The sequence below is a fragment of the Crotalus tigris genome, unplaced genomic scaffold (genome assembly GCF_016545835.1).
Source record: "Crotalus tigris isolate CLP2741 ecotype Arizona unplaced genomic scaffold, ASM1654583v1 scf7180000019740.931981, whole genome shotgun sequence".
Lineage (NCBI taxonomy): Eukaryota > Metazoa > Chordata > Lepidosauria > Squamata > Viperidae > Crotalus > Crotalus tigris.
The window spans coordinates 186,191-202,266 of NW_024097690.1; the positions used below are offsets into that span (position 1 = coordinate 186,191).

The 16,076-nt window shown below is 41.1% G+C and overlaps 1 long non-coding RNA gene across 1 annotated transcript in view; it reads left to right on the forward strand.

Annotated features, from left to right (window-relative positions):
• The window catches only part of LOC120317604, a 67,173-nt gene that overhangs the window by 19,533 nt on the left and 31,564 nt on the right, over positions 1–16,076 (forward strand). Inside the window, exons 2-4 of the long non-coding RNA XR_005559277.1 lie at positions 3,995–4,096; positions 4,485–4,654; positions 5,803–5,843. This is a non-coding gene — a long non-coding RNA (uncharacterized LOC120317604). The remainder of the gene's footprint in view (positions 1–3,994; positions 4,097–4,484; positions 4,655–5,802; positions 5,844–16,076) is intronic.

Here is a 16,076-nt window from a genome sequence, read left to right on the forward strand (position 1 = left end):
ACTTTGGCAGTTAGGACGGTGCAACGAGCCTCGAGGTTTGCAGCCGTGAGCAGCAGCAGTGGTGCAATCAATGTGACAAGCCTCGAGGCCTGCAGCCATGAGCAGCAGCAGCGGCGCGATGCGCCATGTGGCATGTGGCCACAAGCAGCTGCAAAAGAACTTGGGCAGTGGTCTGACATTTGTTGGGGCATGGGAGGTCCTAAGGTAACCGGATGTGGGGTGCCTGGGGCAGCTCACTCCCCCATCCTAGCTTTATTTTTACATACGCGCCAGGTATTATTTAATATTTTTCATTAATATTTTAAAACTCTTTCTTATAACATAATCTAGTTTTTTGTACCTCTTTTATTGTTCTTATTTAAGTATTAAATGCATGAAATAATAAACTACCTTTTGGTATATCATTTTTTATATACTTAAAACAGTCACTAGGGTTGTTAAATTTGAATCCCACCACTTTCTTTACTTTTTTTAAAAACAGGAACTGGGAATCTAGAGGTTGCCTCCTGAATTTTCTCCAAGCTTTTGAGATAAAATCTCACCTATTGATGATTTCAACCATTTGGAAGGGAGTGCAGGGTCAGAGAAAACATTTTTCTGTAATTTCTTAAGGAGGAATCGTGACATCACATCCATCTTTGTTCACAAATATCTGCTGCTGAAGTTATTATTCTTTATCAACCAAGAAGTTCTGGTTCCAGCCTTATTGGTTTTGGGAGGATGAAACAGGAGCCAACACAAAATAAATAAACTTGTAGAACGAGTGGCGAAAAATGTGATTTTTGCAGGGAGCAAAATGTAAGTGTTAGAAAGTTTATTAGGGAAAAAATTGTCTAGGAAATTTCTGCTGCCTCTAATTGTAACGAACTGTTCAATTGTTTAATGAAATTAAGTGTTTAATGAAGCAATCTGTTTCATAGTATTTTAGTGACTAGATTATAATTATAATTATCATAATGTATAAATGGATTTTAAAATTCACTTACAGTGTGGAGCAGCTGCTAAGTAAGAAAATGTTTCAGCCAAAGTTATACTTTTTTTTAAAAGACTAATCGAGCTGATGGGTTAGTATTGAGTATCAAAGGGCAGGCTCTTTCATCAAGATTTAAGATTTCTTTATTTCATTATTTCATTTCATCTTCATCAGAGCAATATAATTAGAATCAGGCAAGGGGGAAACAGATGCATGACTTGGCCATGCTTTCCTCTGTGCTTCACCATCAACTTTTGCAATCTCTGTTGTGTAGTATATAAACTTTGTATTGCTAATGGTTTTTATCAGTCCTCACATACTTTTGAATCAGTTATCACCACTATTTGTGGCTTTTGATAGCAGTCTTAACAGTTTTTTTTTCTCTTAAATAAGTCTTGTATCTGGGCATGTACAGGTAGTCCTCAACTTACAGCTACAACTGAGCCCAAAATTTCTGTTGCTAAGCAAGAATGTTGCCTCATTTTATGACATTTCTCGCCAAGTGAATCATTGCAGTTGTTAAGTTAGTGACACGATTGTTAAGTGAATCTGGTTTCCCCATTGACTTCTTTGTCAGAAGGTCGCAAAAGGGGATCACGTGATTCCAGGACACTGCAACTTTATAAAAATCCGTCAGTTGCCCAGTATCTGAACTTTGATCAAATGACCATGGGGATGCTGCAGCAGTCATAAGTGTGAAAAACAGTCATAAGTCCCTTTTTTCAGTGCCGTTGTAGCTTTCAACAATCACTAAATGAACTGCTGTAAGTCGAGGACCACCTGTATCTGTTGTTTCAATTCCTTTTCTTAACAAGTTAGCTTTACTGGCATCCAAGGTAGAATTTATCGAGACCTGGAGATCATCACGCAGGTAGTTGGCTATTCAGGTGCTCTGATAAGCCATCACAATTAATCCCTAATTGGAAACCTAAGCAGATTGTAGCTTTTATTGTTTTTTTTTTTTAATGTCTAATCTGGACTCTTGAAGAGTTTGATATTAGTCACTGAGTTTCTATCAACTGTTATCCTTTAATCTAGAAGCCAAAAACATGAGGAATTGAGAAATGAGAAATTTTATTGATTGTCTTAGGGCTTGACATTTGCTATGATTAAAAAAAAAGCCTCCAATACCTCCTGCTCTACTCGTCTAAAACATTTGAAGAACTTGATAATTACTGAAGGACCATTTCTAACCTGCACTTAGTCACTTCTTTGACCAAGTGACAAAATTAGTGGATCAGAGGAATGCTGTGGACATAATTTACTTGGACTTCAGTAAGGCATTTGATAAAGTAGATCACAACCTACTACTTGACAAGATAGAAAAATGTGGGGTAGACAGAACCACCACCAGATGGATCCGTAGCTGGCTGACCGGCCGTACTCAGCGAGTGGTCCTCAATGGAACTGCATCTATATGGAGGGAAGTGTGTAGTGGGGTGCCCCAGGGCTCTGTTCTGGGCCCAGTACTCTTCAACATCTTCATCAACGATTTGGATGAAGGGATAGATGGGGAACTCATCAAATTTGCAGACGACACCAAGCTGGCAGGAATAGCCAACACTCCAGAAGACAGGCTTCAGATACAGAAGGATCTGGACAGACTTGAACACTGGGCACTAACTAACAAAATGAAATTCAATGGTGAAAAAAGCAAGGTTCTACATTTAGGCAAGAAAAACCAAATGCACAAGTACAGCATAGGTGGCACCATGCTCAATAGTAGTAACTGTGAGAGGGACCTCGGAGTCCTAGTAGACAATCACTTAAATATGAGCCAGCAGTGTGCTGCAGCTGCCAAAAAGGCCAACACAGTGCTAGCTGCATTAACAGAGGGATAGAATCAAGATCACGTGAAGTATTAATACCACTCTTCAATGCCTTGGTAAGGCCACACTTGGAATACTGCATCCAGTTTTGGTCACCACGATGTAAAAAAGATGTTGAGACTCTAGAAAGAGTACAGAGAAGAGCAACAAAGATGATTAGGGGACTGGAGGCTAAAACATATAAGGAACGGTTGCGAGAATTGGGTATGTCTAGTTTAACGAAGAGAAGGACAAGGGGGGACATGATAGCAGTATTCCAATATCTCAGGGCTGCCATAAAGAAGAGGGAATTAAGCTATTTTCCAAAGCACCTGAAGGCAGGACAAGAAGCAACGGGTGGAAACTAATCAAGGAGAGAAGCAACCTAGAACTAAGGAGAAACTTCCTGACAGTGAGAACAATTAATCAGTGGAACAGCTTGCCTCCAGAAGCAGTAAATGCTCCAACACTGGAAGTTTTTAAGAAGAGACTGGACAGCCATTTGTCCGAAATGGTGTAGGGTTTCCTGCCCGAGCGGGGGGTTGGACTAGATGACCTCCAAGGTCCCTTCCAACTTTACTACTATTACTATTACTTACTGAGATTTAAATTTCACAAAGGAGTCTGGTGTACTGGGGAAGTTATTGCTGCTTATATAACAGAGATCCACAGTGTGTCCCAATTGTGCAATTTTAGAGATGTTTTAAAAGACATGGGAAGGGATAATCTTATATATACACTGTATGTGGTTTACAAGGACATATTCCAACAAAGTTTATGATTTGAATGTAGGAAATTTCAACTTTAAAGATATTTAAAAGTTTCTTATATAGATATCAGATTGATTTGATTTCAAAAGCCACTTCATTATGAAATAAGAGTTAAAGTATCCAATAATGGAACATCAGTGGATGCAAGTCTTTTAAATGCTGTATGTTTTTAATTTAACATTGGAATTAATCCATGAAAAGTATTTTTATTATTGCAGGTTTATTGGACATCCCAAAGAATGCATCAGAAGGGATGCATTCTTACCCTGTTGGCAGGGTAAGAAATTTGAGGGTTAACCCAAGATATTTGGCCTTGTATGTTATTGTGGTTATCTTTTGAAATATCTCATATAAATAAATTCATGGTTAAATATGTTCACATTAAATATGTGAATACTATTTTAAATGATAATAAGGGGTTCTGGAATTTTATTATTTTTAAGGAACTTTGGTTATACCAGGCATGGAGAATATCTAAGAGAATAATATTGTGAGACTGGAAAAAATACAGCTACACTGAACATCAAGGATTGGGTTAAAGAGAGGTAATTTTTCAATTTCTCAGAAGGTCTTTTAACTGCTAATATCTGTTTATTTAGGGAATATAATTTAACAATTACATTACTATATATGCTGACTGGTATACACTGCTGTTTTTTAAATTTGTTTCTGTTTTCTGTGTACATTTTGAAATTATAATAAAATATTCTTTAAAAAGTATTCAGGTTATATAAATGAGAAGGTTTGCTGATGATTAGAAATTGCCTAATGAGTAAATTGTAATATAAATAATTAATCTGAGTCTTCAGGATTGCTAATTTACAAAAAAAAAATCATGCCTTAAAATTCAAGGTAAAAAGTTCAGTTATTAATATAGGAAATGTTTTGCTACCATAGTTGCAGATCAACTCAGACTCATCAATCCTTGTCCAGACTTTAGGGTAGAATCAGCATTTGGTGTACAAATTCAAGAATGTGGTATGCAGGATTTCTAAGAAAGAAAGTACCATTGAGCAAGATGCAGTAGTATGGAACTAAAGAACTGAAACAAAGGAGTTTCAGCATCACCAACTTTCACACCAATTTTTCATTGGATAATTAAGGTAAGTAGCTGCCACATCATTATAAATACCATTTATATCAGGATAATGCAGATGATTCCAAGGGAAGCTTCCAATCAGCAGAAAGAACTAAAAAAACAAACAAACCATTGTAAGAAAGAACTGGTTCTTACTACTAAGAATCAGTGTCTGAGGAGTGCCCATCATTGTTATTAGTCATATTACAAAAAATAATACATTTCCAAATGCTTTCTATGAGGAACTAAGAGTTTATAAAATGTGATCATTCCATTATTTCAATGTGCATGAACCCCAGAAATGTGCTTAAACAAGGAGATCTTGAACAAAGGCCTACTGAAATTCACCCATCATTTATTTCATTTTTACGTCAATTGATACAGCCACCCATCTCATAAATTGGAAGTGTGGGTAGTGAACATAGGATTAAAAACAAACACCACAATGATATTTAAGACCTAATGGAAAGGTGAGGCTGTGGAGAGATCATCAATATATTATAAATAATATATTTAAACAGCGTTTACACCCAGTGCATTCAATCAATCAACTGCTTTATGTTGTTCCAGGGTAAAAGTCTTTGCAAAGTTGGATCTAGTCCAAATGTATCAGCAACTATCATCACTCACCATTGATTGAGCATTCTGAGCTAAATATCTTCAGAGGTCAAATCTACATGGCTCCTGAATTATTTTTGATAAACTTCCACAAAAGTTCTAGTTTCTGGAATCTCAGGAGTTATGCCATACTTTGATGATCTTCTAATTATGATGTCAACAGTGGAGGAACTTGCTATTATACTTAGAAAATGTTGAGTCATTTCGAAAGTTCTCCCTTGACATACCGAAAACCTATAAAAAATCCACATATATCAACTGGGGAATATGGGAAACAAATCATCTATAAATCTTAAATAAAGGAAAGATTAGCAAAATTCTTTGTGATGTCATACACCTACAGTAATGGTATGTATAATACCAACGCATAACATTTTTGTCCACTTTTTGTCACGCATAGCTGTATATCAACAATACAGTTCAGTAATGTTTCTTGAGGAGGTAAAAAAAATCAAGTATATCTTTGGCTGAACGAAATTGATTGCAATATGTTAGTTTGTCTCTTCCCCCCCCCCCAAAGGACTGCTTCTGTCAGCATCTTTTCTTGATTCACAGCTGAGATGCAGGACCTCCCAAGCAACAGCCAAAAACACCAGGTAAGAAAACAACCCATATTTTGGAATCCATCAGTTTCCACTGTCAGTTTGTATATGTTCTGCACTTTGTTTATCCCTAATGAGAACAGGTTGTAAATGTCAATTGGACAAAAACCATGGAAAATTCTTTTAAAAGGTGAAGTTGAGCTTCCAGGTAAAAAGGTGTCATTTAGCAGCATGAAAGCTGTAAATCCCAGCAGAGTTACCAGTGGGGAAAGGACAGTTAAGGTAGCATTGCCAGTTACATGCATTTTTAAAGAATGGATTCATGTGGCTATCAGACAACGAATGAAGAGAGAGACTTATGGCATGTAGAAGAGGCTATTCAAAATTCAAAGGGGGAGAAAGCCATATACATCCTATCTTTTTCCAGCTGGAGTATATGAAAGTACTCTGAATCCTGCTTCTTTGGCAGTCTTCTGCTATCCACTCTGATGCTTTTTGGCACCACATAAGCCCATGCATTTTGGCATGCTGATGCTCTGAGCAAGTTGGATCTTTAATGCACAAAGGAGCAGGGTAGTTCCAGTCTAAACCTCCACTGGATAATTTTATCTTGTCTGGTTGTGTCTTCTTTATGCTATTGAAAATAAGCCTTTAAATAACATTTCAACATTATTGCTATAACTCCCATTACTCCCAAGTTATACATTTTTCCTTATGACTTAACAAAGATTATTCTAATATATGCATTTTGGTCACTGACTTATGTAAGCCAAGGGTAAAAGAATAAAATGCAAAGGCCCAAGGACATCTGCATTCTGGTCCACCCCTTCCATTCAGGTATTTCGTTAGTCAGACTCATAATTCTTAATCTGCTGTCTTTGTTCTATGAGCCATACCCACAAAGATGGATGGATATGTAAATAAGGCAGCAGCCTACTTCAATGCAGTTTTGGTGATAAAACTGTGGGCTTGGGAATCAGATGTGTATGAACCTCTGGAAGGCAGACTACTTTAAGACTGGCAATGGTTTAAAGTCATCAGTATTCTAAAGAGAGAGACGACCTGGTAGCTTCTAAATGTGCTAAACTCTATCTCTCACTACCAGTGATAATTAACCAGACTAGCTGGGGCTGATCAGCATTTCTCAGACTTTTGTTTTTGGATCATTGCCTCCTTAGTAGTACCAAGTTTTTCATAACATCCCCTGTCTTGCGTCTATGTGAAATAAATTGTACATGTATTATTTTTTGCAAACAATCACAAATACATACAATTAAATTATAGTTATAGTTACAAATATAGTTACAATAACTGTAAGTAATTTAATATTTTAATACTTTATGTGGTGGATAGGCTTGGTGGAGATCTATTAATATTTCAATATTAGGTTTCATCTCCATAAGCAAAAGTCATAAATTGCCATATTCAACAATTTACAGATGATTACTTTGTTGTATTAAAAGTTAAAGATACAGTTCAAAATGGTGTCAAAATTCTGATATCAGTTTTGAAATTATGGCTTCAGTTCAACATCATTTTGCAATTTAATAAGTGTGTCTTCTATGAAACATCTTTCCATATTTTTTCATTTCATAATGGATGTATTACCTAAAATTAAGATGATCCTCAAATCTCTCCTTCATATCTTTATGCAACATTTGTAAATGATTAAAAAAAGTTAATTTAATTCAAATCTCATATATTCTTCAGAATATTGTCTACATTTTTTACTTTTTTGACTTTGACATTAAATAATATTTCTTTATTATTTTTAAAGAAACAATAAGCACTAAGTACTATTGAGAAAGGTGATTGACTAAGGACTAAACACCACAACTTTTCTCTTCAGCATAATCTCTCCTGTGAGGTACTTGGTATTAAGATAAGATAACTTTATTGTCACTTTTTCTGTGTACACACTGGCAGACATTAAAATGTATTTCTGATGCCCATTCTCAAAAGAACATCTATCTATCTATCCAGTGTTCTTTTTCTAAAAAAAAAAAAAAAAAGGTGCCGGAACTCACACACGTCATACAACTCACCTTGCCTACCCTACAAGGTTCCATCCAAAAAAGGTGCCAGAACTCCATTCTATGAGAAAAAAAGCCCTCTATCTATCTATCTATCTATCTATCTATCTATCTATCTATCTATCTATCTATCTATCTATCTATCTATCTATCTATCTCCATACATGTACATACAGATATACAGTGCGTATGCCGCATATATACCTATACAGCATATGTGTATATGTATGCACACACACACACAGAGAGACACAAACACACATACATATTAATCACAGTCCATTTTGAATACATAGCAGAAAAAAGAGTCTTGATATCTCCCTGATATTAGGGAGAAATGTGAAGGAATATGATTCCCCCCTAAAAATCAAATCAGTGAAGAATCTACTCCAGGCTGGCTCTCAACATTATGAATTCCAAGGCCTTTGACATGAAAAGGAGTGTCTTTCTAAGTAATCTGGATAATAGGGCAAATCAACAACAATATTGCCAAATTCTTTGTAGCAGGAACTTGCCATTTTTTGAACATTCTAGTTACATTTGTTTCTGTGGAGTAGATTATATCATGCAAATAGTTCCCCCCAAGATAGCAAAGAAGAAGAAAAAAACCCTAAAGAACAAATTACATGCTTATTATCTTGTTTTTAATTCAAAGTGAAAAGAAAAATGAATTTAGATATGATTGATTTCCTCTGCTACCATTAAAACTTCTGCCTATCAGTAGAGCATTTGATGATACATGTGTTTAGCCCTCACAATTCCATAGATGCTAAATTGTAGACAGGCATGCGAAGGAGTGCAAGATAATAATTTATAGAATTTTTGGTCCATTGAGCATTGGATAATTTTGATGACTTCTAAAACCCTTCAGCCTAGAAGTGCTTTATTTCAGATCCCACTATAATTAGCTACAAAGGATATTTGAGTAAGATGTGAAGTGAGGCTGGAAGGTTATTGTTAAATGAAATCAATTTCGCCTACCCTGTTTTCTAGCTGCAATATTTTCTTCTTAATCTCAGTTGGGGGGGGGGGGATAAGTCATTTCCCACAAACAATAACATCTGACGGTTTAGTAATATCTTCAGTGCTTTCTAAAGCTTTTTTTTTTTTAAGTTGAATTGGGTTGTTGTTTTTCTTCAAGACAAGACAGCTTAGAGATTCACTGCAATTTTGTACGTGCCAACTGAGAACAGTCTTGTGGAAGTTGCAAACCTATGCCAATGCACCTAGGGAGTAAGGCCCATTGTTGGTTTACTTGTTTGTCAAAACATTTTAACTTGATTTTCAAGACAATATGCCCTCACAAAACAGTTTACAAGGTTATAAACTCATGAATCTGCATATTTTTCTGTGTACCTGTATACATTTTGTACTGTTAAATAGGCACATGGGGGCTTTCCCCCTGAAATTGTCTTTTTTCCCCTCGATGGGTTCTTATGATCCAGCTAAAGATAAAACTGCTTTATCTCTTCTTTATATGAGAGTTACTCACAGTTTGGTGATTCAAATTAAAGAGGTCTTAATTTACATTTTTGGGACCATTAACAAGTATTCCTGTACTTTTAATACTTTCTGCATTACATTTAAAACATACACAAACACACTCATGGAACATGGGTGGTGTTGAGTCCCTCACGGAAAGCAAGACACGAGAAGCAGTTGTAGTTCTCAGTTTTCTTTATTCTGTGTTCAGCTCACAAGTAGATGGCTTCAGCAGCTCCCAAAACCTCCCAGCTTCTTATATAGGCATTTCCCGGGTCAATGCGATACTTTTCCCGCGCCAGCACCCGCGCATGCGCACGGCGCTGGCGACAGCCTGTCTGGTCCCGGGCAGCTTTGCACCTGCCCGGGACTGCCTGCAAATGCCCCGAGCCGTTTGCAAGGCTCGGGACATAACACCCCTTTCCCCCGGGCTAAAACTACTACCAACATATAATCATTTATTTTATGCAGTGTTCTGCTTCTCAGTGCTCCTATCGTTACCTGGCTTTTGTTTAGCCAGCAATGTTATGTAATCTTCTAAGTATTTAGGAGATTTCCTTGCTCTCTGTGACCTTCTCAGTTCTGGGTTTCTGACAGGTGTTCCCTGACTGAGGGGTGACAAGAGCCTGTTCCCCTTATCATGCCTTGGTGCCTTCCAAGGACTTTGCCCTGATGCCTGGCCTGCTTGCTCGCCCACCGGGCTCGTCAGGCCAGGGCTTCTGTCACTTTGTGACCTGGTTGACCTGCCTAGCTGTAGGCCCTCAGGCCCCTTGAAGTGATAGCCACTGCTGGGCGTTTCTGCAGACCCTCCTAAGTCCAACCAAGACCTGTCAGAGGGTTGTCCATCCCTTAAGTCCCGTTCTGTATCCGGGCTTGTGTGGGATTCTGTACCTTCCCAAAATTCAGTTACTTCCTGATTTGGGCTAGAGGTGTTGTAGTCGGGACTTGGTTCCTCGACCACCTCCCTGTATGTTTGATCCCCTGTAGGATTTGGGGTAAGGTCAGGCCAACTCTGGGGATTGTGTGCCAGCTCTCTTGCGGGGAATGATTTGTTGGGATGCTCCCAGGTATCCTCCGTGACTGGAGTGCTGTGTGATGTGTTTGGAAAGTGAGTATGCCCCCGGGGTGACTCCCTGGCTGGAGTAGGCGTGAGTGCCTGTTGTGTGGGTAAGCTCCATGAATTCCTGTTCGGAGCACTTGCGGAAGCTTGAAATGGGCCGTCAGTGGCTCCATCAGTGGAGATGGGCAGCAACTCGTGCCCTTCCCTTTGCTCCAAAGGGTCCCCCTCCCCCCCGGAAAAGACCCAGGAGTCTCATCTGAAAGGTCCCGCCTAGGGCGGAGTTGGTCGATGTGCCGACGCAGGACACGACCGTTGTCCAGGGCTACCTCGTAGGAGAGAGGACCTGTGACCCTGGAAATAGAAGCGGGGACCCATGTATGACCAGGCCCGTAATTGCGAGTCCAAACCGGGGCACCCACAAGTAGTTGTCTAGGTGCCCTAGGATGTGAGGTAGATGAAGGCAGTCTGTCCGGATGCAACCGGTCAAGCTTCGTAGTAAGTTTGCGCCCCCAGCGAAGTTCAGCTGGGCTTCTCCCTGTAGAAGTGAACGGTGTGGTGCGGTAAGAAAGGAGAAAGTCAGCCAACCTGTGATGCCAGTCCCCATAGGTGAGTCTTTTCAAGGCGTCCTTTGTGATGCGGACCATGTGTTCAGCCATACCGTTGGTGGACGGGTGGAAGGGTGCAGACGTGGCATGACAAATCATGTTAGCCTGTAAGAAAGCTTGGAATTCGGAGGAAATAAATTGAGGGCCATTGTCAGAGACGATGACGTCTGGGAGCCCGTGTGCAGCAAAAATCCCCCTCACTACCTGAATAGTCTTTGCAGTGGTGGTGGATGAGACAGGTACAACCTCAAGCCATTTTGAATGACTGTCAACGAGGACCAAGAAGAACTGGCCCTGAAAGGGCCCAGCGTAGTCAATGTGCACCCTAGACCATGGGGACTGTGTATCCTCCGATCTATGCACAGGAGCTTGGAGCATCTCTGGGCGAGAGCGCTGGCACAGGTGGCAAGCATGCACCTTAGCTTCAATCTAAACCAGGCCACCACAAGTGGCTGCGCGCAAGGGCCTTCATGCGAACAATGCCAGGATGACCCTCGTGGAGGGACTCTAAGATCCTAGTCCTCATTGAGGTGGGAATGACAACTCTGTTTCCCCAAAGCAGACAACCCTGAGAAGTGGACAACTCGTTCCTTTTGGACCAGAAACTCTGAAACTCAGGACTAGGGCAGTGCTCAGGCCATCCAGACAAAACCCAAGAAAGGACACGTGAAAGTGTGTGATCTGTGCCTGTTTCAGTGGCGACATCCCTGGCATTCAGAGGGGACTCGGGCAAGGCCTGGATGGATAGAATGTTGACAGCTGGCGCAGGGTCAGCTTCTACTACTGGCAGGGGCAATCTACTGAGGCCATCAGCATGGCCCATTTCTTTCCCAGGCTTGTGGAGTAAGGAAAAATCATATGCAGACAGAAAAATAGACCACCTAAGCATTCTAGGGGAAATGATTTGGGGAGTTTGTTTACGTGTGGTAAACAGTCCCAGCAGAGGCTTATGGTCAGTGAAGACCGTGAAATGCCTGCCATACAAGAAATCATGGAATTTTTTAATTCCAGCAACAACAGCCAGAGCCTCCCTGTCTATCTGAGCGTAGTTGCGCTCAGCAGAAGACAGTGTTCTGGAGTAATATGCAACAGGAACCTGAGTTCCATCAGACCTGAGGTGGCTCAGGACAGCTCCTACCTCGTAAGGGGAAGCATCACAAGCGATGCACACAGGAAGGGACACATTGAAGTGTGCAAGTACACTGTTAGAAGTGAGTAAGGCCTTGACCTCATTGAAACTAGCCTCATGTGTTTGTGACCATTGCCACACTGCTTGTTTGTCTAATAGCCTGTGAAGAGGCTCAGCTACACTAGCTTTATGTGGAAGAAAGGAATTGTAGAAATTCAGGAGGCCCAGAAAGGCCTGAAGTTCGGCCTTAGACTTTGGCCTAGGTGCTTCTAAAATGGCAGTTAGTTTGGATTCAGCAGGGTGAATCCCAGCAGCATCAATTTTGAATCCCAGAAATTCAGTAGAAGGCACCCCAATTTTGCATTTGTCTCTTTTGAGCTTGAGGCCTGTTTTCCTGAATCTTAACAGAACAGCCCTTAGCCTTTCAGCTAGAATGTGTGTGGAGTCTCCTGCAATTAAGACATCATCAAAGTAGGGGCAAACCCCCGGTATGCCCCATAGTGTGTTTTCCATTACGCTTTGGAAAATCCCAGGAGCGACATTCACTCCAAACTGGAGCCTTTTTACCTTAAAGGCTCCCCTGTGGGTCACAATAGTCTGAGCTATAGCAGCATCATCATCAACAGGCAGCTGTTGATATGCTTGAGCTAGGTCAAGCTTTGCAAAAACGCGCCCCCCCTTGAGGGAGGCCAGAATATGACTGACCACAGGAACAGGATAGGCATGTTGCTGCAATGCCTTATTAAGAGTGCATTTGTAATCAGCACAAATGCGAATGTCCCCATTTGCCTTTAGAGGCGTGACAATGGGGGTCTCCCAAGGACTGGAATCAACAGGTTCTAGAATTCCCTGTTGGATCAGTTTGTCTAACTCAGTGTCAATTTTACTCTTTAAAGCAAAAGGGACCCTTCTTGCTTTAATTCTAATGGGAGTGACAGTGGGGTCTAGCTTTAAGGACACAGGGGGTCCTTTGAATGTGCCCAGCTGGGGGCTGAAAACATCTGCAAATTCTTTGCAGACTTCCTGTAGGTCGAGTGTTTGTAAGCTGTTGAGTCCTGTGACGTGTATCCCCAGGGCCTCAAACCAATCGAGTCCTATGAGACTCGTTCATTCACCCCCTACTACTAATAAGTCTAGTGGACCTTCAAAACTCTTGTATTGCACGTTAAGGGTGGCCTCCCCCTTAACACACACTCTTGAATTTTGAAAATCTGTTAACACAATGTCAGAAGGCATTAACTTGGCCTGAGTTCCACTACCGGAACAAATCTTCCTAAATGTATGCAAGGAGATGATTGAAAGGGCAGACCCTGTGTCTAGTTCCATAGTTAATGGCACCCCTTGTAGCTTCACCTTGAGTGACAGCTTTTTTTTGATGGGCTTGTGTGTGCCTGTCCTGAAGATGCTTCTTCGCAAAGCGCAAAAACCTACCCTATTCTGACTGGGGACCCTGGTACCTTTCAGGCGCAGTTCTTCCTGAGGTTGTACCTTTCGTCGGCCCAGACACACAGCTGCAATATGTCCTTGTTTCCCACACGCCCGGCAGATAGCGGAGCGGAACTTGCAGTCGGTTCTCCTGTGGCGACCTCCACAGCCGATGCACTTGAATGGGGCTGAAGAGCTTCCCTTCTGATTTCCTTCCTTCGTGGGGTGGAGACGGTCGACTTCCTCGTCCGGATCCTCCTCGGAGTTTCCTTGGACGTCGTCCTGGTGCACGGATGCAACATCTGGACTGTTCCTGATCGGCCGCATGTTTTTGACGGCGCCGCCCGCTGCTTCTTCTGCGGTGACCTCTCTTAAGGCATCTTGGAAGGACAGTTCTTCTTTGGCGAAAAGCCTCTGTTGTAGATCTCGATGCCTTAAGCCGCACACGAATCGGTCCCTCAGTCGTTCTTCGAGGTCCTTGAACTCGCAGTGCTTGGCGGCCTTCCTAAATGCGGCGATGTATTCTTTGGCCGACTCTCCGGATCGTTGATCCCTCTGCTCGAAGGTGTGGCGCCATGTGATGACAGACATCTTGGGCTGGAAGTGCTCCTTCAATAGCTTCTTTAGATCTGCGTAGCTGACAGACTCTAATGGGACAGGTGCTGCAAGGTTCTCTGCGATTTCGAAGGCGTCTTGACCGCAGACACAAAGCAGGGTGGCAGCCTTCAAGCTCTCTTCCCTCACTTGGTTTGCCTTGAAGTAGTTCTCCACCCTGGCTACGTAGGACTCCCACCGCTCTGGATGTGAGACGTCGAACTCCGAAAGCCTTCCAACCTTTGCCATCTTCAGGAGACGGGTCTATCAGCCAGCCTACCCCCGAATGCGCACTGGATTGGCGAGTAGCTGCCGAGTCAACGCCGTTCCGCCGCTCAGGACTCACTTGGGTAAGCTTACACTTCTTCCTTTCCAGGTGATGTAAGGCATCCCACCTTCGTCACCAGTGTTGAGTCCCTCGCGGAAAGCAAGACACGAGAAGCAGTTGTAGTTTTCAGTTTTCTTTATTCTGTGTTCAGCTCACAAGTAGATGGCTTCAGCAGCTCCCCAAACCTCCCAGCTTCTTATATAGGCATTTCCCGGGTCAATGCCATACTTTTCCCGCGCCAGCACCCGCGCATGCGCACGGTGCTGGCGACAGCCTGTCTGGTCCCAGGCAGCTTTGCACCTGCCCGGGACTGCCTGCAAACGCCCCGAGCCGTTTGCAAGGCTCGGGACATAACAGGTGGTATACCTCCTGAAAGTAATCCTGTTTGCCCATATTCACACTTAATACTTAGACTATGCTGTATAACATAATAATCAAGTATTGAGACATCACCCTTCTCCTACGTAGATTCCAAATGTCTAAAAATAAATTATGTAAATAAATCATTCCCAGGAAAACAGTCACACAGAAAAACCACTGAAGCCTGAATTCAGAGGCCCAAATGAGTAAAAAACACATCAAACAAATACTAAATTATTAAATATATATAAATAAAACCAAAAGATCCAACAATCCTGGCCCTATCAAAACAAATCTGAAAAGTGGACTTTTTAAATATATCATTATCCCTTTCTGAACCAGTTCTGACTAGAAAAAAAAACTATGCTGAAAGAAAATCAGGAAGTAGCCTCTTCACCTACAGCTAGTCCTCAACTTCATTTATTTCATTTAGTGACTGTTCAAACTTACAACAGAACTGGAAAAAAGTGATTTATGACTATTTTTCACACTTATGACCGTTGCAGCATACCATGGTCATGTGATGTACATTCAGATGGTCGACAATTGGCTCACATTTATGATAGTTGCAGCGTCTCCGGAGTCATGTGATCCCCTTTTGTAACTTGTTATATTGGCTTTTATCAGCTGGAACTCGCCATTGATACGAAGAAATCTTTATTTTATAAGGTGATTAAGAGTCTATTTAGAGAAAGAATGCTAAATCTCTCAGAAGAATAGCATGTCTTTGAAAGCTGGATTTTGTAGGTTCAGTACGGCAAAAGCAATTCAGGCAGCATTTTAATGAGCTCTGTGACCATCAAGCTTGTTTTGGAACAAATACTTTTTGTTTACTCAATTACTCAAACAGAAATTTGTTCCAATCAGGAAACATCTCTCACTTTGGATAGATAATCTCAGAGATTCTACTCCTCTCTTGTTCCCCAAATTTTGAAGGGCATTTTAAGTAACTCTGGATGGGCTAATTCAGGCATTTTGCATGCTCTAATGCTTTGAACATCAACATATGGGAGGACTTTACACAAACAGCAGAGAAAAAAAAAAACTAATGCCAAAAAAATCCCTTAATGCATAGAAAGCTACCCCTGTAGTTCTCATTCAAACTGATAAAAGAGATTTTCCAAGAAATTATCAGGTTGGGATATAGTGCTCTCCTTCGGGTTTTTTTTTAGCTTAATTTCAGCTTGTTTTATTCAGGATACTTTGCAGTCTTTTACAATTTCAGCTATTTTAGGTATTTTGAGATTCCTGACTCCAATCTGAACCAGAGG